The 27,971-nt window shown below is 41.8% G+C and overlaps 1 protein-coding gene across 1 annotated transcript in view; it reads left to right on the top strand.

The window, feature by feature from the left end:
• Positions 1–27,971, top strand: part of LOC126260795 (trypsin alpha-3-like) — a 76,143-nt gene that overhangs the window by 5,012 nt on the left and 43,160 nt on the right. Inside the window, exons 2-3 of the mRNA XM_049958134.1 lie at positions 10,355–10,428; positions 22,947–23,035. The gene's annotated coding sequence lies outside the window, so the exon portion shown is untranslated. The remainder of the gene's footprint in view (positions 1–10,354; positions 10,429–22,946; positions 23,036–27,971) is intronic.

Raw genomic sequence — 27,971 nt, 5'->3', positions numbered from 1 at the left:
GCCGAGGTCGGCCTACACGCTTTTGTAGAGTACGTTTCCCTTCACGTTTCCACTTCACTGTCATATCGGAAACAGTTGACCAAGGTATGTAGGAGTTGTGGAACTCTTGCGTACGGACGTATGGCCGGCCGGTGTGGCAAAGCGGTTCTAGGCGCTTCAGTCAGGAACTGCGCTACCGCTATGCTCGCAGGTTCGAATCCTGCCTTGGACATGGATGTGCGTGATGTCCTTAGTTTGTTAGGTTTAAGTAGTTCTAAGTTCTAGGGGACTGATGACCCCAGATGTTAAGTCCCATAGTTCTCAGAGCCATTTGAACCATTTTGAACGGACGTATGACACAAGTGACACACAGTCACCTGACCACGTTCGAAGTCTTTGAGTTCCGCGGAGCGCGCCTTTCTACTCTCTCACGATGTGAAATGACCACTGAGGTCGTTGAAATGGAGTACCTGGCAGTAGGTGGCAGCTCCTTGTACCTATATACAGTATATACAGGGTATTTCAAAAATGACCGGTATATTTGAAACGGCAATAAAAACTAAACGAGCAGCGATAGAAATACACCGTTTGTTGCAATATGCTTGGGACAACAGTACATTTTCAGGCAGACAAACTTTCGAAATTACAGTAGTTACAATTTTCAACAACAGATGGCGCTGCGGTCTGGGAAACTGTATAGTACGATATTTTCCACATATCCACCATGCGTAGCAATAATATGGCGTAGTCTCTGAATGAAATTACCCGAAACCTTTGACAACGTGTCTGGCGGAATGGCTTCACATGCAGATGAGATGTACTGCTTCAGCTGTTCAATTGTTTCTGGATTCTGGCGGTACACCTGGTCTTTCAAGTGTCCCCACAGAAAGAAGTCACAGAGGTTCATGTATGGCGAATAGGGAGGCCAATCCACGCCGCCTCCTGTATGTTTCGGATAGCCCAAAGCAATCACACGATCATCGAAATACTCATTCAGGAAATTAAAGACGTCGGCCGTGCGATGTGGCCGGGCACCATCTTGCATAAACCACGAGGTGTTCGCAGTGTCGTCTAAGGCAGTTTGTACCGCCACCAATTCACGAAGAATGTCCAGATAGCGTGATGCAGTAATCGTTTCGGATCTGAAAAATGGGCCAATGATTCCTTTGGAAGAAATGGCGGCCCAGACCAGTACTTTTTGAGGATGGAGGGACGATGGGACTGCAACATGGGGCTTTTCGGTTCCCCATATGCGCCAGTTCTGTTTATTGACGAAGCCGTCCAGGTAAAAATAAGCTTCGTCAGTAAACCAAATGCTGCCCACATGCATATCGCCGTCATCAATCCTGTGCACTATATCGTTAGCGAATGTCTCTCGTGCAGCAATGGTAGCGGCGCTAAGGGGTTGCCGCGTTTGAATTTTGTATGGATAGAGGTGTAAACTCTGGCGCATGAGACGGTACGTGGACGTTGGCGTCATTTGGACCGCAGCTGCAACACGGCGAACGGAAACCCGAGGGCGCTGTTGGATCACCTGCTGCACTAGCTGCGCGTTGCCCTCTGTGGTTGCCGTACGCGGTCGCCCTACCTTTCCAACACGTTCATCCGTCACGTTCCCAGTCCGTTGAAAGTTTTCAAACAGATCCTTTATTGTACCGCTTTTCGGTCCTTTGGTTACATTAAACCTCCGTTGAAAACTTCGTCTTGTTGCAACAACACTGTGTTCTAGGCGGTGGAATTCCAACACTAGAAAAATCCTCTGTTCTAAGGAATAAACCATGTTGTCTACAGCACACTTGCACGTTGTGAACAGCACACGCTTACAGCAGAAAGACGACGTACAGAATGGCGCACCCACAGACTGCGTTGTCTTCTATATCTTTCACATCACTTGCAGCGCCATCTGTTGTTGAAAATTGTAACTACTGTAATTTCGAAAGTTTGTCCGCCTGAAAATGTACTGTTGTCCCAAGCATATTGCAACAAACGGTGTATTTCTATCGCTTCTCGTTTAGGTTTTAATGCCGTTTCAAATATACCGGTCATTTTTGAAACACACTGTATATTACCTAGTACTGGGCGTAAAAGTATTATTTTAGCAGTCTCCATAGAACACATTCAAGAAGTGCGTTCAATAAGTAAAACACATTTTTTTGGGCCTATTTCGGTTCCAAAAATGTGGAATTTGTTGTGAGAGATCATGGAGTAATCCCAATTTAGCCCCAGAAACTTTCATGAAGTTCCGATTGGCTGCGACAGTATATGTAGCCCTGAAAATAGCGTTGTAACGGAGGTGAATACCAACCAGGAAGATGTCATTGAGTTTATTTTCACGGAAAACCAGAGCATTACTGATATTCACAGGTGCTTGCGGAATGTCTACCGAATCATGGCTGTGAACAAAAGCACGTTGAGTCGTTAGGCGAGGCGTCTGCCTTCGGAACGCGTGGACACTCTCTTTCGAGATGCTCGACAGATGAAAATCAAACACACGCTGAACATCCGGACGTATTTGTTGGTGGTGCTGCCACACTCGACCACCAGTTGGGGTACTCAAAGCCGTATACCCGTTTGGCTAATGCCGCCTAACAGCAATCCATGAAGAGCAACGAAGGAGCATCTCTGTTGAATCCCTTGCGCGTTACGAGGCTGATAGTGACAATATTTTGTCGAACATCGTCAAAGGCGATGAAATATGGGTTCATCACGTCGAGCCAGAAACCAGACGGCAATCAATGGTGATGTGCCACACCACCTCAGTTCGGATGAAATTGCTCAAAGCCGGTATAGCCGTAGCGACGGTCTTTTGGGACTCTGAAGGGTCTATTCTGTTTGAGGTTCTGCTGCATGGTGCAACTATCAACTCTGAATTGTACTGTGCCACCCTCAGAAAATTAAAGACAGGACTTCAGCGTGTTCGTTGGCACAAAAATATAAACGAACTCCTCCTTTCCCACGACAACCCAAAGCCTCACACAAGTCTGTGCACCCGAGAGCATCGCACAAAAATTCATTGCGCTTTTCTTTCTCATCCACCCTACAGCTTCGATATCGCAGTTTCCGTCTTCAATATGTTTTTCCTGACTAACGTAGATGATGGGGAATTTACTGGTTCAGTAAGACGTTGTCTTCGACGTTGACCAGTGCGGGCATACAGGCCCTCTTAATAAGACGGCATAAGGGTGTCGCGTTAAACGGAGATTATGTTGAAAAATAGTGTTTTGTAGCAAAACAGTGAGTAATAATAAGCTGTATTGGAACCTGAATAAAACGGACCTGGTTTCAGAAGAAAAGAAATGTGGCATTGGCTATTGGACGCTCCTCGTAAAATGTTCTAGTACACCTGCACTGAATCGTAACCTGTCATTCACTGTTTCTTCAGTTTATCCTACACTCCTGGAAATGGAAAAAAGAACACATTGACACCGGTGTGTCAGACCCACCATACTTGCTCCGGACACTGCGAGAGGGCTGTACAAGCAATGATCACACGCACGGCACAGCGGACACACCAGGAACCGCGGTGTTGGCCGTCGAATGGCGCTAGCTGCGCAGCATTTGTGCACCGCCGCCGTCAGTGTCAGCCAGTTTGCCGTGGCATACGGAGCTCCATCGCAGTCTTTAACACTGGTAGCATGCCGCGACAGCGTGGACGTGAACCGTATATGTAGTTGACGGACTTTGAGCGAGGGCGTACACTGGCCGTACACCACTGGTGATCGTCGAGGGGACACTGAATAGTGCACGGTACATCCAAACCGTCATCGAACCCATCGTTCTACCATTCCTAGACCGGCAAGGGAACTTGCTGTTCCAACAGGACAATGCACGTCCGCATGTATCCCGTGCCACCCAACGTGCTCTAGAAGGTGTAAGTCAACTACCCTGGCCAGCAAGATCTCCGGATCTGTCCCCCATTGAGCATGTTTGGGACTGGATGAAGCGTCGTCTCACGCGGTCTGCACGTCCAGCACGAACGCTGGTCCAACTGAGGCGCCAGGTGGAAATGGCATGGCAAGCCGTTCCACAGGACTACATCCAGCATCTCTACGATCGTCTCCATGGGAGAATAGCAGCCTGCATTGCTGCGAAAGGTGGATATACACTGTACTAGTGCCGACATTGTGCATGCTCTGTTGCCTGTGTCTATGTGCCTGTGGTTCTGTCAGTGTGATCATGTGATGTATCTGACCCCAGGAATGTGTCAATAAAGTTTCCCCTTCCTGGGACAATGAATTCACGGTGTTCTTATTTCAATTTCCAGGAGTGTATTTGACAATTCTACAATTCGTATCCACACATTGATACTTACTGCTATCTGCATGACATGGCTATCTCTGGTGGTGTCACAGTAATACTGTGGTCGATGCCTACTGCATTCTTACGTTTGGCAAGATCGTAAATTTAAACTTCTCTCATTTAGCAGCTAATGGTCATTCCTACCATCAGCACAGTGTTTTGCCAGTATTTACTTACAAATGATTACGATTTTACCGTATAAAGCTACTTTATAGTTAACTTATTTATCCGAAAAACTGCAAAGTTTCTAGCTTATACATTCTGGTAACTGTAGAAACGACTTGATTGTAACTGATTAAAGGTGCTGTTATGTTTATGCTTTCACTACTATTTTCGATTGTTATTCTTATTATCAGGCGGTATTTGCACTACATTTAAAACCATCCGATGGGGACTGAATGTTGTTATCAGAAATCACTGCTGTAGCAGCACTATATTTAATAATAAGATTATTTGCACCCATACGACGATTGATTACATACGTACATCAATGACATCTTAGTATGTGGTATCATATGGTCTACGTTTGTCAGCACTCCAGTATTAGACCCTGTTATACAGTATTGCGTAAGGAATAGTTTCTAACTTCTACGTAGCCTGTCAGTAAGTAATACGAGGGCGGTTCAGAAAGTAACCTCCGATTGGTCACAGTGCGGGTTGTGGGGGGAATAGCGACGCCATCTGTGCGTTCACGCACTCAACAGGTCAGTCGGCATCAAGCCGTGGTCGAGTGAACGTCGTACCTGCGCTAGTTTAGTTTTTGTGGCAGTTTGAAATGTGTGCTGCAATAGAAAACCCCGCCAAATGTGAAGTGCGTGCTGTCATAAGGTTTTTTACAGCCAAAGGATATTCTGCAGCAGCTATTCATCGTGAGCTTTGTGCCGTGTACGGACCAAGAGTTATGAGTGAAGGAGTTGTCCGTGAATGGGTACGTTTATTTAAAAGTGGACGAGAAAACGTTCATGATGAAGAGAGGAGTGGTAGACCATCATTGGTGACTGACGAACTCGTTCAGACAGTTGATGCAAAAGTTCGTGAAAATCGACGTTTCTCAGTGTCGGAGTTGTCTACTGGTTTTCCACAGATTTCTAAGACTCTCTTGTACGAGATAGTGACAGCAAGATTGGGTTACCGTAAGTTCTGTGCACGATGGGTGCCCAAAATTCTTACCGACCACCACAAAACTCAAAGAATCGCCTCTGCATTAGACTTTCTGTCACGTTATGAGGACGAAGGAGAACCATTGTTAAACAGAATCGTGACCGGTGACGAAACCTGGATTAAGTACGTGAACCCTGAGACAAAAGAACAATCAAAGATGTGGGCACATTCAAATTCGCCTACCAAACCAAGAAAAGCCTCGCATGATTTTTCTGCCAGAAAACTGATGGCAACGGTGTTTTGGGATGCCAAAGGGGTGTTGTTGGTTGAATTCATGGAACGTGGTATGACCATTAATCAAGACGTGTACTGTGAAACAATAAAAAAGTTACGACGGGCTATACAGAACAAACGCCGTGGTATGCTGACTTCCGGTATCGTTTTTTTGCACGATAACGCCCGTCCTCACTCTGCTCGCAGAACAACGGCCCTTCTTGAGTCCTTCAAGTGGGACGTTATCAACCATCCACCTTACAGCCCAGACCTGGCGCCAAGTGATTATCACCTCTTCATGCATTTGAAGAAATGGCTCGGGTCACAGCGGTTTGATGACGACGAAGAGCTCAAAGATGCGGTCACAGGCTGGCTCCAGGCACAAGCGGATGATTTTTATGCAGAAGGAATTTCAAAGCTTGTGAAGAGATACGATAAGTGCCTCAATCGCTATGGAGACTATGTAGAAAAATAGTGCAAAGATGTAGTTGTAAGATGTATATATTAAAATATTTTTATTTAACTTGGTGTATTTTTTTAAATCAACCGAAGGTTACTTTCTGAACGGCCCTCGTACGTACGACCGAAAATGCAGCAGATAGTTTTACTGTTTCACTTGGAATGCCTGCTTCTGTTTCAAGCCAGTTGAATCCAATCTGCATTACCTGAATGAACGAAAGATTTTTGGAAAGAAAAAAATTTTTACAACTTATAACATGCAAGGGTCAATTTAAGAGAATTGTATTTTCAACTGCTAAGAAAGACATCCGGAAAGAAATTTCGTTGCAAGAGAACTGAATACTTCATTTAACTTCAAATAATGCCAAAAAAGAACTATGTAAAACAATTTTCAGTTCAATTTCCTGTTATATTTTGATTTGGCGTACAGCCGCTAACTGAACTTCTTGAGCCACGACATACCAAACACATTTTATTTTTAAGTGGAGTCAGCATTTTGAAAAACATTACAGTAAAAAAAGAGGGGCAAGCACGTCGAAAATAGGAAATAACCGAGATTTCATTCATAAAGGCATACTCATAACGGACGTTGAAAACTTAGTAAATTAGTAAAATTATCGGACATACAGATTACTTACCAATACAAATACTACACTTTGGAACTGTGGTTCTCCTAGTACGTTGACGGGAATTTCTACAGTACCATTATTTAAAATAATGTGAAATAAGTGAAGCAGCTTGAATTCCATCTAGGTGGTAGAATTAAGGATTTTGTAAACACATTTTACTTCTTTAAGGTTATTGGTTAGTTGATCCTGCAACGCAGATTTGCACGGTTGACTTTTACATCTGTGGTGTTTTCCGATGCGTGGGTGTTAAGCTGTTGTTCGAGACATGTTGCATACCTAGCATTTCGTCTGATAATGAGGAGTTTGCTAATGCCTTTCAAGTCTTTATAGGGTCTCATTATGTCCCCATCACTAGGAATCAAATGGTTAGGTACAGGGGTCTGAGTTAAACTAAATATTTATTAGTGGTCAGATTGCAGATGATGCAACTGCAGTCATGATAACTGATTTCATTTCACGATAAGAGCATGACATTAACAAGTAGAAAAGCGTTTAAGTGTGTCACTGGTGCAATCTCTCAACCAAAAACACAAGTAATGACTCACAATATCGTATGCACATTTAGCTACTTGCCTAGCAACTTGTTTCGCACATCTGTAAATTGTTACTACCGGTAAATTGTCATCAATTTTTAAGTGTCGACGCGTTATGCTCAACGGCTACTACAAGTCTGTTTGATTACACAAAGTTTTGAACCTTCAGCCTTATCTGTCAATCTTACAGTATTACTTCTCATTCTTACTCAGACCAGTGAAATTATTCTCCACGCCTCATTCCTTCTGTTATGCTGTCATACATTTCTGTTATTTCATAGTCACTACTATATCTGTTAGACTGTTATTATTACGGCTGTCAATTACTAACCAAGTGCTGTGTAAATCTTAACTTCACATTGACCATTATCATGCTTGACGATCTAAATGTGTAAATGAGCAAACAAGAAACATACAAATTGCGAAATGCATTGGGCTCGCGAAGCAAGTTCGTACATTTGTCTGATATGTTGGATCTAGTGGTGCAGGGAGTTCCCATGAACCTACTGTCTACAGGATGCCGCCATGAGAACACACTACTAACTCTCTACTTGCGAAACTCACGATAATTAAAGAAGTTGCCGGAACAGCGAACATATAGTGCTGGTTTCACATAAGGAACAGTTTTACTCTTCTGAATGAAAGTCAGGGGTTCAGCAACAAGGATTTATTGACGAAACACACAAGAAAATAAACAAATCCACGAGCGACATAGCTTGGAATAAAAGGTAAACGGAATTTGCAAAGAAGGAATCATACTGAATTAGTAACGAAAACCATCGAACACATATGTTAGGTAGAGTATGTGGAGGAATGTTTGGAACGAACAGGGTTGAGGAATTAATTGCAGTCGTCTTGCTCATGGGGTAACGATATGAGTTCCAGGACTTCAACTATTAAGATGAGAGACTACTCGATTCACACAATACGAGAAGAAAAACCCAAAGATCTTTAGCTGGAAGCATAGGCTCTGTGGTCCATGTTAATCAATATTAAGGTTTCACTAACTCCCACATTGCATAACCTGGACTCTAGCCATTCCAACCCTCGTTACTAAGTTTGACGTTACACACTGTCCTTACCATAGATGGCTTGATGAATATAGCCGCCAAAGACCTGATGCCGCAGCAAGTCGCTTCCTCACTTCGCTCACAGTTAGGAGATGCACGTTGGTTGTTACCGGAATGTGCTTCCATCGGCGATCATTGATGATGTTGAAGGCCATTTCACCGCACAGTGCACGATGGAATTCTTCAGCTGCGATGTGAAACAAGATACTGATCACCGCGGAAACTGGAATCAGAATCAGAAAATAAGACCATGGTTCAAATGGTTCAAATGGCTCTGAGCACTATGGGACTCAACTGCTGAGGTCATAAGTCCCCTAGAACTTAGAACTGCTTAAACCTAACTAACCTAAGGACAACACACACATCCATGCCCGAGGCAGGATTCGAACCTGCGACCGTAGCGGTCGCGCGGTTCCAGACTGTAGCGCCAGAACCGCTCGGCCACCAGCGGCCGGCTAATAAGACCATGACCACAAATCTGAAAACCGAACGATTGCTACTGAGATCGGAATATGAACACAGAATGACTACTGCCGTCTACGAAATATGGAATAGAAACCTGACCTCAGAGCAGTGAGCCCTTTCAGCCTCACTAGCAATCGTGAGGCAGACGGGAGACGAAGCTCTCAGTCAAAAGGATGGACGATAATAATAACTCCCACCAGCATAATCAGCACAGACGAGCCAGTCGAACGTGCTCCCAACCGAAGCAGATATGCCGCCAAATCTCAACCCTCCAAACTCCAGTGCAGGTGTCGTTTGCCATCGCTGCACGAAAGCAAGTTAGAAAGCAAAGGTGTCTTGTTAAGTGCTGTATGCTTTCGCGAATCTCTGGAGAAGATCTTTTCCGTTGTGTAATTCTCAGCCCCGGCATTCCTTAGGATCATGATTTTTATCGATCAGAGTCTTCTGATGTTTAAGTGTTGTTGGGCTTGACTAGCACTTCATCTTCCAACTCTGCCGAGCGCTGTTGGAAAGTGGAGGCACTCAGCCCTTGTGAGGCTAATTGAGAAGCTACTTGATTCAGAAATAGCAGCTCCGGTCACGAAAGCTTACATTGGCCGAGGAATTGGTGTGTGTTCCCTCCGTATCCACAGCGAGTGACGCCTATCGCCTGAGCATGGGACTTCCGAAGCCAGTTTGGATGGAGTTCAGTTTAGTTCAGAGTCTTCTTTTTCCCCTTCAGCCAGCGGACTGGTGCCGAAGACTCAGCCTTATCACTGTTAGGGTTTTTTCTTTTTGTGTTTTCCCTGTTCCAGTAATACTGTCGTAAATTCCTTTCTCTCTACCCTAGCACAGCACATAAAACTTTTGACGAAAGCCAGCCTGCTGCTCAATGAACTATAAGCAGTTGTGTTATGCCAAATGTTGTGAGAATGGAAGGTGATAAAGTCATCGGAGTAACTCAGTACATATGAACCCAGCAGTCACTGATTATCCATTTTTCAATTAATTTTATACCAAAATAAGAACAAACTCATGGAAACTCCGAGAGTAGTTTAGCGAACTATCGAGTGGTGAAGTAGAAACCACGCACACTATGCGTAATATCCACATCTTGGTCTATATGAAATGGTATTATTGCATACACTATTAATTTTCACTTGAATTTGAACATGAAAAATATGGCAAATACATTACATAGCTGAAAGTACTGGAACCAAATAAGTACTAAACTATGACATATGACTTAATACAGGTAAACAACCAATTTGGGAAATTAAATAACAAAATCCATTGTGGATGCGACGTTCACTGGTTACCAAGAAATTGGTATTATATATTGACCTCTATACAAGCTCAGGCAAATAGCTTAAAAATAAATACAAAAGGAATAGTGCAAGGAGGATAAGACAAGGCATTCTGTGGCATTAAGAGTGTATTTAGGATCACAGATAGAAAATAAATTATACAAGGACGCTCCGCAAAATTCAGGACAGCTGGAAATCCTATGAAAACTCAACAGGAACCTGCATGACAAGAATATCAGTGTATGCTTTTATTGTTTCAGGTGCACCTGGCAGGCTGCGTAGCTCAAGAATTTATGGAGGTTCAGAAGCTGCAGAGGGCGAGTTCCCTTTTGTGGTAATTACAAAATATTCCATAATACATATTCTAGCCTCATTTCATTTTACCTTCACTGCTGAAAAATGTTGATACACATGTATTTTAAAACTCAGCATATTAGATGTAAAAGCTACCATATATCAGTAACAATTACGAAATTATGTCACTAACGCACAAATTTACTTGTGAAACTTTTTGTACTTTCTGGATGCCTTTTATAGGACAGTAAAAGATAATTATTTAGCCACCTGTTGTCTTTACTAAAATATCATTGTGATGAGCATTTCCATTTATTGTATACCGTCCCAGGTGCAGCACATCGTAGCAGATCAGTACCAGTACAAAGATAGCCTGCATTGTTGTCAGATCTCCACCAATGTCAAGATGAATGTCACCCCTCACTATCCCCACCCACCCTCCCTACTCATTGCCTTCTTCCTGTCCCTCTCCTCACTACCCACTTCTCTAGGGTAGTTGTGTGACTTCAAAATGGCAGGAAAATTCTACTAGTTGTTGATAGGTGAACAGCCTGCAAGTTTGTCACATTTATCAGACCTAGTCCACGTGACATTCGTAACAGATTAGGTAGTGCCCAAGCTCAATTACATGGGCAGTTATCCTGATTCTGTGTATTACTACAATAGGGGCGACGTTTTCACTGGGTAATGACCATTTGTCGTGACAGTTATAAAGTTCTTGTTATATGATTCACATTTGCACTGTGGTTCAGTTTAGGAATTACAGTGTAGGGATGTGGTTGGGCGGGAAATGAACAATTTCAAACCCTTATTTCTTGATACACATGTGTAAAACATTTACACTGTGGTTCACTTCAGCAGTTACACTGCAGTGAATGAAGGGTATATTTACAAAAGTGTTTCATACTCAAAAAAGTTGGTTGTATCTATATTTCGGGGATGGCGGCCAGGAGGCACAAGGCCATACACATGAACGACATATGGAGAGCTGTACAACTCGCCTGTCGATTTATAGGAACAGAATGAACAACAGTGGAGACGCTGTATCCTCATCCACACGCCACAGCGTCTACAGAACGAAAACAAAAAAATGATCCAAGTTTCACGTCCCTTGCACTGCAACTGCCACCACTACAACAGATGCGATGTAGTTTTCCCGGTGTCTGACATCTCACGTAAATATATATCATTGGAATGTCATACCAACACATTAATTTAAATAACAGTGTACCATCTCACTATAAATGATCACCCTATTACGACTGCACAGAGTTCTCAAGTTGTATTACATCACTCTGATGGTAACACGCATTCGGTTTAATGTTTTTCCAAAAAGTTCGTGTGATGTCACTATAATTTATTAGTGGTTCCGTAATAATTAACTGTAGGACATGCCTATGTACAAAGTGTGCCAACCCTAAAAGTAATTGTCGTAAACCACTCCATTGTTGTTTTACAATTGTGAATCTGTATCTATCCCTCCATTATTGTTTGAGCTAAGGAAGCTATAAGTCGTAATGTCATATGTCCAACTGAGGAGCGATAATGTGAAACAAAATGCGAGATAGATGAGGAAAAATTGACGATCTGTGCAAGTAAATGATTAGATTCCAAGCTAGTAGCACAACTCCACAATGAGGCCATTGCGTATGTTATAATTAGTAATCAGATAAGCGGTTGGCTGGGATCTGATGGAAATGTAGTGTCTAATAATTCTAATGAGTCATCACTATGGGTAAACGCTTGCATGTGGCAACATAATGATATAATAAAAGTTTATTTTGTTATTGCGTAATTAAAAAAGTGGTGAAGCTCATAGGGTGTATTTTATTTTATCATTGTTTAAGTAAGCAAACTGTGATTTTGCTCTTACATGCTTACTTTCGTAACATAAAGACAGATGTTCTTTGCATGTGTACAAGTACGCCACACAACCACTTGTGTTATAAAAAGCGACGCGCCAGCTTGAGGTATAATTATTTTCCAATAACACCGCTCTAAATGCTGTTACCTCCACCATACACTGTGTGCTAATATGCACAACCCGTTTCTGAGCAAATCTTTCTGGTTTGCTATCCCCTCATCGTATCATACATACCCATTTTCTTACATAGCCATGCTGAACCATGTGTTCTAGTACGACAGGATGGGTATAACTACATTTTTAAGCATGTACCATGCTAACTCCAACATGATAGCCACCGTCCCCACAAGCAGACACCGGACTCTCGAGCAGATGGTCGAAGCCTGCTACATGCTCTCTGAGGTGTTGCGCCAGAACACAGGCCATATGCCGGCCCCATAAAGGCCCTATACCAGCAGGCACCCTACAGCTCTGTGGACGCCACACGTGGGGAATGACGGCAGCAGCTATGGACTGACATCAGATGGATGTTGGCACAGATGCGACAGCTTAAACTGGCGCCAGCGAACACCGCAACTTTTGTGTGTACTCACGATGGGCACGAGCTTACCTTCAGATGAGTGCACAGGCAGAGCAGATATTTCATTTATTTCCACAAAATGTCAACAGCACAATGCAGGGCTCACATAGAAATATTTAGTGTAACACGCTCTTTTTTTTACTTCAGGTGAACAAGCCTATTAAAATTGCTACACCAAGAAGAAATGCAGATGATAAACGGGTATTCATTGGACAAATATACTAGAACTGACATGTGATTACATTTTCACGCAATTTGGATGCATAGATCCTGAGAAATTAGTACCCAGAACAACCACCTCTGGCCGTAATAACGGCCTTGATACGCCTGGGCATTGAGTCAAACAGAGCTTGGATGGCGTGTACAGGTGCAGCTGCCCATGCAGCTTCAACACGATGCCACAGTTCATCAAGAGTAGTGACTGGTGTATTGTGATGAGCCAGTTGCTCGGCCACCATTGACCAGGCGTTTTCAATTGGTGAGAGATCTGGAGAATGTGTCGGCCAGGGCAGCAGTCGAACATTTTCTGTATCCAGAAAGGCCCGTACAGGACCTGCAACATGCGGTCGTACATTATCCAGCTGAAATGTGGAGTTTCGCAGGGATCGAATGAAGGGTAGAGCTAGGGGTCGTAATACATCTGAAATGTATATCGCGCGGGTGATGCGCCAGTATGGCAATGACGAATACACGCTCCCAATGTACGTTCACCGCGATGTCACCAAACACGGATGCGACCATCATGATGCTGTAAACAGAACCTGGATTCATCCGAAAAAATGACGTTATGCCATTCATGCACCCAGGTTCGTCGTTGAGTACACCATGTGATCCAGCGTCAAGGGAAACCGCAGCCATGGTCTCCGAGCTCATAGTCGATGCTGCTGCAAACGTCGTCGAACTGTTCGTGCAGATGGTTGTTGTCTTGCAAACGTCCCCATCTGTTGACTCAGTGATCGAGACGTGGTTGCACGATCCGTTACAGCCATGCGATTAAGGGGCTCCGGAACGCCCTATACTTGCAATGTTAAAATAACGCTTATAAATTACATCTTTCCTCACAAAGTATTTGAGGTAGGAAATTGAACTTTTTACAGATTATTTATTGGAATATGGGCTACAACTTAACACAGGGATTTTACAAAATTTTAGTTCAGTTATTAAAGATGATTTTTTTTTCAATTGTAATGAAAATTCACAACTTTTTTGCAATTTTTTTATTTATATATTCAAAAATATACAGTTTTTTGGGAAAAGGCTGTGTTAAATTATGCAGAAGGTACTGTGTAACATTTACTGAAAGTTTGAAACAAATATGTTTGGAAGATCCTTAGAAAACATGTAATTAGTATGAGAAAATAAAAGTTTTGCGAATCGAGCGACAAAGATTGGATTAACTTTTTAGTGCATTCCAGGTCCATAGGATGGATTATCTTCATCCTCTGCAAACTCCTCCTCCAGCCTTCTCTTGTTCCTCCTCCTGTTTACTCTTGCTTGTATTTCTAGACTCTTTACAGCCCTGTCTCCAGCCCGAAGGCGTTCCTTGTCTAAAGCAAGCATCGTTCGTACCATGTTAGAACCTATCTTCATTCCCATATTTCTAAATACCTTGCACCTTACAATGTTGCCATCATTGAAAGTCGCAACAGCATCATACACACCATAGTGAAGTGTTTCTATTCCAACAAATACAGTCTTGGGGATTCTCGACCATATAACACTATTTACACTTTCATTGGGGTTTTGAGTTTTTCCGTGAATACACTTTTTCTACAGTTCAGGTGCTGCTAAGTCTCTGAAAATAGGTTTTATCACCTCCATTATTGCATGAGGCAGACTATGCTTATGAGTGCACACTTCACCAGTTAGCAATCCTTTGTTATATTTACACCAACTGTCTTTTACTTTGGGACACAAGCTATGTTGGGGATTTTCATCGGTAGAAGAAGTATGAAAAAAAAGAGCCCAAACAGCCTTCTTCATTTCGTCGACTGTGTATTTTGCCTAATAGCCATTCCATAATAGTTCTGTATTTTGTCAATTACACTGTCAGTTAACCTTCCCTTCCCATCAAACCCTTTACCATCACTGAGTTTTTGTTTTTTGTACGAAGCTTTCAGTCGCCGAAGTCTTGTTCCCATTCGCTTCTGTACGTGTCCAATAAACTCAAATTTCTGCACTACAACATCATCACCATAGGGCTTCAGTCCTTGAACATGTTCGAAACTTTTAGAATCACCGTCACCAAGGTAATTAACATATCGCACTTTATCACACGCCTCAGAACGCTGGAATATACTGGCAACACCAGCCACTTCCATTCCTCCACTACTGCCACTATAGTTAGCTTTGCAATTATTTTCATGTGTACCTTTATATTTTTGTGGACATCTACAATACTTTGATATTACTGTTACATCTAAAACTTTCCCTGTATACATACTGGTGGCAGATACTACACCATGAAGAGATGTGTGTCCCAGTTTATGCCAGGTACCATCGAACGCTGCAGTGAAATGTCTGTTACCATTATTTTCCATTACTGCCTCTTCCACAGCGTTCTTCATAGATTCTATACAGACATCTTCTACTTTAGACCCTATTAATTTATTATAGGTCGTAAACAGATGCCACAGAAAATTGCACCTGCAGTAGCACCCTTACCAACTGAACGCAAGGAATAAACAAATGTAATGTTGTGTTCGTAGATTTTGTAGATTTTGCTACCATTTTCTTCAGTTGCAGTTACTGCAACACTGTTCCAAAAGGTGGTCATGTATGAACACTTATCACATTTCAGTTGTATTTCACTAGCAAGTCCTACGTGCTTTATTATGGAGAGTTCCAGACCAACTTCACTACAATGAATACATCTTACACAGTTTGAAAAAATTCCTTTGAGAACCGACATATCAAATATTTCATTCACATCCGATTCGCCCATAAAACATTCATAGTTTTCACTCATTGAACCAAGCTTCTTCTGTGAAGTATTTTCTTTCCCACTTTGACTGCTATGGGCAGGTGTACTTGAGAGGTTAGGTTCACTCACTTGGTTATCGTCTTTATTGTTTACAGTAATAACACATACCCTTGGCTTTCCAACATTTCTCCTTTTCTTAAAAGCCTTCAGAGGATTTCTAATAACTTTACTTTTACTCATTATCATACTTCAACAAAACAGAGACTCAAGAAACAGAATTAATTACGAATATTTTCGAGATAACGACAGAATAAATAAACATGAAACAATCGACAATCACACCAGCGATATATATTGAACCATCACAGGTTAGCCACAACACATACTTTATCTCACATCACTAAAATGTACCTGATGAACACGGACGTTAATAATAACACCATTTGACAGCAGTTTAACAGCGCCACAGTGGGTCACGCCCATGTAGAACACATTTCAAAAAAAATTTAAAAATAGTTGTAGTCTTCGGAATTGAATAAATTATATATCTATTAAAAGGTAATAGTCTGCAGATTCAGAAAACGCAAAAAAGTAAAAATTGAACTTTTCATGATTTTGAGCCTTTCCGGAGCCCCTTAAGTTGCCTGTCCTCTCGACTGCTAGTGATACGAGGCCGTTGGGTTCCAGCACGGCGTTCCGTATTACCATCCTGAACCCAACGATTCCATATTCTGCTAACAGTCATTGGATCTCGACCAACAAGAGCAGCAATGTCGCGATACGATAAACCGCAATCTCGATAGGCTACAATCCGACCTTTATCAAAATCGGAAACGTGATGGTAGGCATTTCTCCTCCTTACACGAGACATCACAACAACGTTTCAAGAGGCAACGCCGGTCAACTGCTGTTTGTATATGTTGAAAACTTTCCTCATGTCAGCACATTGTAAGGGTCGCCACCGGTGCCAACCTTCTTTGAATGCTCTGTAAACCTAATCATTTGCATATCGCAGCATCTTCTTCATGTCGGTTAAATTTAGCGTCTGTAGCACGTCATCTTCGTGGTGTAGCAATTTTAATGGCCAGTAGTGTACTTTTACCTGCGTCCAGGTTCCATCACCAATTATAGATCCTCTCCATTTTTCCACACACTGACGTGTCACTTATATTATAGTCTGGTAGGTACAGTACATCGTTGCACAGTGAAGCGATGGATAATGTACAATACTAGTATACATGGACGGTTTTGGTGACTGTGATCCCATACAGGAATCACTGACAGACTAAAAATGCTCCGATTAGAAAATACATGCTGTCTGGAGGTCTGAGTCACAGATCCATGTTCAGACCATGTAATACATTCAAAAAAACAGTATAATACCTTTTCCTCACTGTAATCGAAGTAAGCCACATCTGATTTATTACAATTATTCAAAGAGCATTGCAGTCTCTCACAGTTTCCTTGCTTATAAAAGCTGTTCATGAGCTACTTTAATTTCTGTTTGCTGTCCATGACTTATTTATTTCCAGCAACAGGACCTACATACAGGAAACTCTCTCCACTGCTCTATCCAACCTGCCCACAGAGTACTGGCTGATTTGTACAAGTGCACCCACATTCCATACTGGTACTTGACAGGATTGAGCGAACTCGAAGTTAGCCACCCTACAATAACTCGTTTCAACTTGGCTGCATGTGTATAAACCTACCAGTTCATCTAGCCGGCAGTGCAGTGCTACTGTTCACATTTTATTTGACCAATTGCAGATCAAAATCTATCGATGTTGGAATAGTACTTGATGAAGAATTTGCAGTCGTAACTGAACTAGCGCCTTTACAACAACATAGCAGTATTCAGTGCAGCTACATAATGTGGAAACATTTGAGTGTCCGTCATACAATGAAAGTCAACTCACCACAGAATACAGCCCAAGTGAGGTGTTTCCTAACAGAGACTGTGTAATACTCATAACGGAGCCCATGTTATGGATATACATATAGTTTACAGTTATATTTGACACTTTAGCAAACGAGTAAGCCTTAAATTCAGTTATGAAACTGTTTTTAAAAACAGCACCTATGGGTTCAAATGAGCGTATTTATGTTCCAATTAGCGAATTCGAGTCTAAATCAATCAATTTTATGGTAAAACCAGAGCTTTTTGTTACAGAATGGGCAAATTTTGTTAAATCAACAAATTTGTGTAAAACATCAGTCAGTTTTATATAAAAAAACAGTGAATTTCGGGTTGAAATCAGCGAATTTTATGACACAATCGTTGATATCTCTAGACTTAGTTTGTTTTTAGGCAGCCAAGTGACAATTTTTCTTACTAACGGAATTGAAAGAGATCACGAGAAAGTAAAACGTGTATAATGTTTATTAGCTAACGATGAGGCAAGAATTTTTATAACAATCAGTAAACATAGAGCTTCTTATACACTCTACAGATCCAAGACGTATATAACACATGGAAAGTATATTTGAGGACCTGTGCAAGATGTGTGTGGGAAGGAGGGATTGGACTGCCCTCATAGGGAGTAGTAAATTATATTGACAAAGTGTATAGCAAATTTCTTGGAAAATCATGAAAGTGAACCATTTTGGAACCACAAATAATTTATAACTGCAGCATGCAAGCTTTTTGGAGAATCAGTAAAGTGATGCAACTGGCCGTCTTGATAACATTTAGACCTCGGGGGTGGAAGTGGCTTATTTTGTTGACTACATACGTATCAGACTTCAAGGAAAATTATGGATCCCTTAATAAATCATGACAACAGTTTCCATGCTTCTTGGAAATTCATTAATATGAGAACATTTAACCACAAAGTGATACATTATAACCTGAGAACTCCACATAGAACTGACAGATCTGTTATAGTGACATGGTACGCTGTTGACAGATGACAAATTTCTGTAAAGTCAGCTCTCAGTGTAACATTCCCACAACGTATACCGAGTGATTTTAATGAAAGTGCAGCTACTCACAGAGATCCAGTGTTGGCTGTAATTATCGAAGGCTGAACTTGGTAGATATTCTAATGCTTTAATGTGGAATCAGATTACACTGGAAAAAAATTATCTACATTTTTGGTCACCAGCTGCAAATCTTGCGCTGTGAATGCAAGACAAACGTATATAAATGTTTGGATAAGTAATGGATTAGGAATGGGACAATTGGCAGCAAAGGTCAAACAAGTGAGAAAGGCATAACATTGATTTTATTATTAACCGCCACTAGTACAGTTTGTTCACTATTACCACCAGAGACGTCGACAGTATGTCACATCCGTATTAATACATGATCAACAGATGCTTGCAGCAGTTCCAGTGGAATCTGAGCAACGTTTTTCTGATACTGACCTTCAAATCAGGTAGACACCGAACGTGTCGCCGATAAAAGCGTCTTTTTTTTTATATCCTCAGAGAAAAAGGAACATAGATTCTGATCACATGATCTTGCAGCTGATGCATACGGAAAAACTTTGCATATAACACTTTCATGGAAGGTTACATTAAGCAGATCTGTCACTGGGAAACCAACATCGATGTTGCCCCATCTTTGCTCTTCCAAAGTAGGAATCACGTGCTGCACAATGGGCTCTCGATAATGTGCAGATGTTGGATACACTTGAAGGGCCCTCTGGGTGTGTTCTCTTCAAAGAAGAACATGAGACATGTGCTTCATGGTCAGGTACAGCAACAGCAACCTGGTCAATAACCTCCACTGGGATGGAACACCTTCCTCTACCAGGTGCCACACGAAACTCACGTAATAAAGACTTTGTAAATGTACGCTTCCTTTCCAACCACATCCTCATAGTGTAATTGGTATGAACCACAATGTAAATGTGTATCATGTAACGAATCCTTGATAATTGTCCTGAAAATTGCTCGCTTAACAGCTTGAAGAATTTCCATCTATTGGATAATGTGTAGAATCATTATAATTATCAGCATAAGTGAGCTTATAAATCATGTAATCCGTTACATCTTGCCTTTCATCTTGGACACAATCTGACTACCTTCGTAGGTCAGTTGGACTATGTCCAGATAAAACTGGCAACACTGCACAGTCTCCCCACATTTCCAACCAATACGCTAGCACCCTTTGATTTTTTCGGATTTTGAAGTCACACAACTGACTTAGAGAATCAGGGAGGATTGAGGGGGGGGGGGACGGTTATGTGGAAAGGGTGATGGGGAAGGGCAAAGAGCTGCCTGCCTCTTAAAGCGACATTTTTAGTTTCCATTATCAGAAGCTCACATTTTTCAATGTGTTACATATTTTTTAGTGGAACAGCGCTGCGTTGTTGTTGGCATCGCGTTTCAGTAGTTTTTTGAACACTTAAATTGGTACCAGAGATTTGGTTTTACTGGAAAATTAAAATACGAAAATTACCTGAATGTTACTGGTTCATGATGTATTGTGTGAAAGTATAAACTGCCGATTGTGCTGAATTGTCTATCTCTGCACTGTTTTTTCAGTTTATATATAGTGGAATGATCGCAGTGTAATTCAACAGGAAGTGTGCTGTGGTACGCTTTCAACAGCTGTTAAGGTGACTAGCGAGTGTGCATGTGGAGACGCACGATATTTATCTTTATTCGTTTCCAATACTGAAGTACAGTAGTTAAAAATGGACGCTAAACACTAATGTGACTTGACTTCAGAAGAACGGGATGATTGCTAGAAGTCGATCAAGGGGAAGAGTAATGTGGAATCTGGAGAAATGTGGGAATTCACGAGGCAATAGAGACACACACTACTACTAAGCTTTGACGATAAATTAGAGTCAGGTAAACCAATTTTCATAGCATTTGTTGATTTAGAGAAAAGGTTTGGCAGTACTAACTCGAATACAGTTACTGGACATCTCAAGTTATCTGCAATTTGTATAGAAACTAGATTGCATTTCTACGAGTCGATGGACGTGAAAGGGAGGCAGAGTCGAGAGGAATGTGAGATGGGATTGAAACCTGTCCTTTGTGTTATTTAGACTGTGCTTGGAAAATAAGTTTAAAGGAGACAAAAGAGATCTTGGGAAAAGGAACTCTGGTTAGGATATGAAAGGTCTGCCGATGACATTATTATTAGAGACAAGAAAGATTTGTAAAATCATCCATGCAGAAACGATAGTGTCACGAGAATATTTGAACACCAGCGAAAGTCAACCATATCCGATGATGCTGGGGGAAATCGATTAGGGAATTAAACATTATAAGTACTAGATGAGTTTTGTTATTTGAACAGCAGTATAACTGACGACAGCAGAAGTCAAGATGATATGCATACTGACAACAGTAAGAAAAGCATCTCTGAAAAAGAGAAATTTAATTTGGAAAAGAATTTGAAGAAATTCCTGAAAGTATTTGAAAAAATTGTATGGAAGCTACTGTGGACAAAAATCAGTACAAATGGCAAGAGAAAATAAGCTTTTAAAATATGGTATTACAGACGAAAACTGATTTGGTGGTAAAATTCAGTAATTAAGTGTAACATACTGGTCGAATTGAGGAAAAGATGGCTTTATGGCACAACTTAGCTAAAAGAAGGCCTAATGAGAATGAAATCAAACAATAGTTAATTTAGTAATGAAGGTAAGTGTGTGACGTAAAAGCAGTTGATGACTTCAGTAAGGATATCGAAGTGGGTGTAGATTTCAGTAAGCATACGAAAATGCACAGTATAGGCAAGTACAGATAGAGTCAATCATGTGTTCAGGCTCCTATAACAACAACAGTAATTCATGGAACAGAAAAACGGAAAGTGAAAGAAAATGAATGCAACTCAACATTTCCCTGCCATCCAGAATTATGCTGCACATATAAGCACGGGATCAAAGCTAGTGAAAAGCTGCCCCCTGACTTCAAGATGCTACTTTGGCTTTGCACTTCAGTTGTGATCATAGTCGTGGTTTCCAGGGCAATAATACTCTACGATCATTTCAGTCCCTCTCTAAACTTTACGATGTAATGTCACAGATACACAATATTATCCTCGAGAGCCTTGCAGTACTGTATATTGCGCTGAAACACGTCATCTTATCCTCCCTAGTCAGCTAACATACTCGGCTTTGTTGAAACACATTAAAATGAAGAGCTTTCTCCATTCACTACACACATTTCGATTTCTTGATATCTCCTTTCTCGCTTAAATATTAGATATATTTCTTAGTGCTTCACTTGTCCTCAGGCTGAATGAAATTGTCAGCTGCCGTAACAGCGAGGTAGACTACAGTGTGGCCGGATCAGAGTCTGTGCTGGTAATTTCTTCCGTACTGCTTAATGTTATCTTCAGGTGGTTACATAACAACTAGGATGAATTTGTATTGCACAAGTATAATTGGAGTGCCTTATTGAATGACATTCGATGATTTCCTTATTCCAGAACGAAATTTCACTGTGCACCGGATGGTACGCTGATATGAAACTTCCTGGCAGATTAAAACTGTTTGCCGCACCGAGACTCCAACCAGGGACCTTTGCCTTTCGCGGGCAACTGCTCTACCACCTGACCAATCCAAGCACGACTCAAACCCATCCTCACAGCTTTACTTCTGCCAGTGCCTCGTCTCCTACCTTCGAAACTTCACAGAAGCTCTCGTGCGAAACTTGCAGAACTAGCACTCCTGGAAGAAAGGGTATAGCGGAGACATGGCTTTGCCACAGAAGAGCTTCTGTGAAGTTTGGAAGGTCGAAGACGAGGTACTGGCAGAAGTATAGCTGTGAGAGTGGGTCGTGGTCCATGCTTGGGGATCTCAGATGGTAGAGCACTTGCCTGCGAAAGGCAAAGGTCCTGGTGTTCGAGACTTGGTCTGGCACATAGTTTTAATCTGCCAGAAAGTTTCAATTGCCTTATCGTTAGAAACTAACTCACCCTTTAGTAGTTTCTTCTAAAACATGTTAACACTGTTTCAAACCATGTAGATCTAGGCAAAATCTTTCAGTCCCAGCTAAGCTCCACTTATATGATCACAAAGGATTGTTCTGAAGATTGCAGCCTTAGTAGCAGTGTTACAAGTACCTAATGAAATGATTTTCTCACTCCACTGTGACCTAAGAAAACAGAAAAGCCGAATGAATGAAAGAATTTCTTTTGAATAAACTAGGTAACATAAAATGTGACGACTCATAATATTCTCGAAACTCTAACAACAAACTTTTTTTAAAATTTGTTTTCAGGTCTACTACTACTATTACGACTATTTTCATTGCGCTGGAACCATCCTCAACGAAAACTGGGTGATCACAGCTGGTAACTGTGTAAGTGGGTAAGGTTTACACATTTCAGAAATCATTTCCCTACTAAATAAATTACAGATTTATCTTATTTTAACAGTATTTCATACAGGTGGGAGTAAAATACTACAGCGGAGTAACTCTTGATTTGAATGGTAATGTATTTCCGTTCTCTGTTAAAATTAGCAATTGAGGTGTGCTTCAATGTACAATGGGCCCTTTGACACGATGGTCCCAAGTTTGAGTTGACTGCCTCCATCCAACTACAAACAACTACCAGCTGTTTCTGAAAAGTGAATCTATGTATCATCTTGTACTCTCATTTTGACTACCATCCCCTAATGTGCAGTCAAATGAAAATGAGACCAATCAAAATAAAAGAAGTAAACTGTTTATTATTTCAAAGTAGTCACTACAGCTGTTAACACATTTATCTTATTGTCAGACAAGGGAGTGAATGTCTTCATGGATAAATGTTTGCGTTTGCCTATGAATCCATGATTGTACCTAGGCGTGCCTTTTTCGTATGATGCAATTTGATGGTCATGCATGTATTTCTTCAGATCTCCAAAAATATGGAAATTGCTTGGATAGCTATTGTGGGTGTGTGTCAGATTCTCAGTGGAACTGGTACAGCACACTCGGAACACCTTCGCAACACATGGTCAAACTCACATATTGCCAAGTCTGTTTAGACTGTGCTAGCGAAGTTTCACTGGTAAGTCCTTACACTTCCTCCACACAGTCCCAAACTCCCTACCTGCTATTTCCATATTACTGGAACCCTGAAGAAAGACATCTGTGGTCGTCATTTTGCATCGAACAAATAGGTGCATGAATGGCTATAATCATGATTCCGTAGACACATGCAACTAATTTTCCATGTAGGCTTTGACGTCTTCTATGACAGATGGATAAATGTTTTAGCCGTTATGGCGATTACTTTTGAAGTAATAACCAGTTAATTTACTTATTTCTATTGTGTACAGCTTTGTGCACAATGGTAAGGAGAAGTGGGCTGCAGAGTGGTGGGCAACTGTCGCAGTAGGAAAGCTGCACAGTAGCAGAGATTTTTAGCGATCAAGTTAACGCAGTAAATAGAAGATTTACCTTACTTGTACTTTTCCAAGTGAACGAAGACTCATTACAGATAACGCAGCAACAAACAGAGTCCAGCTATCACAGTTTCAACTCGGATAAGCAACTCGGATAAGCCTCGGAACGCCACATGACATTTTCTAGCAGGTGGATGCTGTCATTAATGAGGGGAGTAACAGCGGCAGTGGTTGCTCCAAGGTCGGACTGAGCATCGGTAGTCCTACGAAAATGCAGACCTCTCCGAACAGTGGCGCTATTCTTCAACAAACTGCCGTGCCCCACTCTTTCCGTTGTAAGGAAAGGCGCTATGCCCTCTGCCCTTACTTTAAAGCCTCAATTACTCTCTTTTCGGCGTCACAATAGTGTGTGCAGTGAACGGTCGACATGTGCACGTGCTCGCTCTGTCGCCAAGCGGCTGTGTGACCATGCCCTGCAGCGGCGGGTTTCGGACCTCAGCTCTCTTATAGATCAGCACCTGCTTCATTAGGCCAAGGCATTACGATCGGTTCAGCGTTCTTCATTTTACAGCCACCGTCTCGTTTCTTTCTTAATGCTCGTTACGATATTATTCCAGAAGTATCAAAGGTCCCCGGAACTTTACAATGTAGTTTCATGATGACTATTGGTAAAAGAGAGTGCTGTGGATGATAAGTATGAGCAAATATAAAATTTTTCCTTTTACTTGTCTGTGTTGGATAATTACAAGTAAAGGAAATTTTGTTGCTTTTATTTCGCCACAGTGAAATATGTCATATAAAATAGTTATGTGGAGCCAATTATTAGGCAGCTGAAGTGAAACGGCATTGCTTTGGTGCAAAAATAATTAGAACAATTTTCTATAAACATGATATTTAATTTAATATGTTGTATTATAACGCCATATGCATGAATATAGTAAAATTTTTGAAAATTCTGCTACTCAGAACGTCTGTGTAATTAGATCGGCCTGTTTCTACATTCATATTACTGACTGGAAGTAGATTCTTTCGTGATTGCCTCATTAATTTCAATTAAAAGTGTAATCCTCAAGAAGCATTTTTGAATATTATTTGAGTGACTTGGAAACAATCATTAGTTTCACAGTAAAAATTGAATTGTGCTGTACCGAGTCTTCGCTATATTTTTAAAAGTACAATAAGTACATACATGATGGTAATAATTAAACCTTCGGAATGAGAGAGGGTCCAAAAAAAAAAAAAAAGATCTTTTGATCGCAGGATAATGAAAATTTGTGGAAACATTTGCAAGGACATGCAGAAGAGAAATAACAAATAAACCATTGAAAAAAAAACATATTAACTTACTCATGAGACGGAAACATTTGTAAATTGCGTACTATGTTTCGTTTCAGGTTAGAAATGTGACGATCATCTGCATTTACTCCACTCCTGGCCGGAATATCTCACGTGGGACGCTGGCTATCTCCCTAGTTATAATCATCTTCAAACACGTACGTGCGTTAGTTTCCCGTTGATAAGTTCCGTCCTTCAGGTAATCTCTCGGTCAGAGAGCATACGGGTTCAAATCCATTGAACTCGATGGCCATGCCGTTTGAAACGATCAGCCAATGATTCGGTTTTCTCCAAATGTGTTACGGAGTTACCGAATAATCTCACGAGCAACGTCAGGTGGACCTCTATCGTGCTTCAAAATAGTTAAGTTCCAAGTACAGTTGTCCCGAAGTGCAGGGTTCACATTTTCACGAAGTAGATTACAGTAACGTGTGACATTCACGCTGCGTGTCCTTCGTCCATGGAATCCACGTTTCTCCTCCGTCGCTGCACAAGTACCATGGCCTATCCGCAAGTGATTACATTAACACTACTAACAACGCATATCCTGCAGCGCACAGCCTGAATATCATTCCTATGAATTTGGGTGCTCATATAGTAATAATTATCTCTCTACACTGTCTCAATTAAGGAAAGTATAATAATTATCGCGCAGTAGTTTCAGTGATACTTGTAACGCCACCTTAAAGATACCCTCACCAACGATCGACACCTGCACGCTTTCGGTGGCTCTGACATCGCTGGTCTTCAAGAGTTTACTGGTGCGAAGGCGCTACACGCCAACGACCAGTAGAGTTCGGAAGTGGACCAAGAGAGTGAGAGTGAGACAGAGAGAGAGAAGGATAGAGAGACAGAGAGAAAGAGAGAGACATAGTCTGTTTCCGATCGTGAAGTTTCGCCTGCGGCCGTGACTTCAGAGAACAAACTGAGGAAGGAACAGTCCGTGTTATAATAGCGAAGAACTATTGCGGAACACTTACATGCTTCTTCAAGTGTTATAACCGACCTGGGGATGACCTATTACGAGTTTATAACCAGTTGTCATGATATCCAGTTGCAATCATACATTTCGGGTATGTGCATCAGCCATTGTGGTAAGAGGTAACTCATCTCTTTTCCTGGCGTCGGTGTTTGAATTTTGAAAATTGAGAGAAGTCATTAACTATTTCGTGTGAGCAGACAAAATAACTTAAATCCTATGACTTGTAAATTTACGTAAAGGACTAATCTAAATGCAGGGCCGGATATAGAGTATTTTTCCTCACAATCGACTTATCATTTGGCGCCTCCGCCCCCAGCCATCATTTGCCTCGTACTCTTACACCCATGTCGGTTTTCGCTTCTTATTGTGATAGATGCTAAACGCAAATCTTGCAACTGGACGCCCCTGGAAATCCTGTCAGTTTCCTGGTCCTAGTGGTCGCAACAATCTTCGATACAGCCTGTAGAGGTATCTTACAGCTGTGGCGCTGCTGGCACCTCTCTCTGCTTGGGGCTTTTGTCGGTTGTGTAAAAATTTCTACTGTATGGTATAGTTGACAAGTGGTCATCTGCTGGAGGCTGACGATAGAGTGGGCAAAGAAGCCAGCCAACCAGTTGATCACTCTATTGATGAACATGAGCAGACATGGCTCAGCCCATCTGAATCAGACAGACTGCTCGTGACAGGAGGTGATCCTGGGATCGCAGCACACTCTTACAGGTGTGCCGACATGTGTTTCCCGTGGACGGTAGCGGCGGCCCTGCTAGCATAGCATGCTGGCAGCTGGTGGCTGACAGCTGCACGGTAGTGGAGCGTCAGCAAGGTGGCGTCCCTGTGGCCAGGTTGGACACTCAGGCAGCGGTCAGATTTATTTTTGTAGCCCTAAAGAGGCGGCGTCATAGATGCGGCGATAACCGACACAGGCTCTGCATCACTAGACGGCCAGGCGGGACCACTTGCTGACAGACTGATCCTGCTGGTTTAAAGCCCGTGTCCTTGTGCTAACAGTTGCGGAAGGCCCAATGTATCGTTGCCATGTCTAAATGTCTGGAGCTGGATCAATGGCCTGGTGTGGCGTAATAGGCAGGTCGGTCGCTAAAGCAACGGGAGTGTACATGACATCCCATCACGTGGAAGCGCGGTTGTGTAAGCCACGTCTACTGGTGCTTCTGAGCTCGCAGGATATTGGCTGGTAACTACTACAAGGTTACAGGGCTGCAGTCCCAGCTGTCTGTGTTTGAGCCGCTACACTCAATCCATCTTTACAGTAATCTTGTAATCCGGTGGTCTGATGGTAAAAGCGACACTTCCACATGTATCAGTGTTTCTTCGTTGCTTGAAGAAGACTTTGGTACGTCATTCTTCTCGTTTTATTTTGTACTAGATACAGTATCTGACTCCTACGATGCTTTAGCAGAGAATTTCTGCTCTTCTCATTCCTTTCTTCCCCTCTTTTCGTCCTTCACAATTTATTATATTTCACTGTGGTTGAGTGACTTCTTAAAATTGGTACAGACATGACTACTGTTTGCTGACAGGTGGAAGGGAGGTCAAGAGGCGATTTGGGCAACCCTACATCTGAGATGGCAGTACACG

This window comes from Schistocerca nitens, chromosome 5 (genome assembly GCF_023898315.1).
Source record: "Schistocerca nitens isolate TAMUIC-IGC-003100 chromosome 5, iqSchNite1.1, whole genome shotgun sequence".
Classification (NCBI taxonomy): Eukaryota; Metazoa; Arthropoda; class Insecta; order Orthoptera; family Acrididae; genus Schistocerca; species Schistocerca nitens.
Note: the sequence above shows the minus strand (reverse complement) of the source record. Positions and strands in the feature narration are given on the sequence as shown.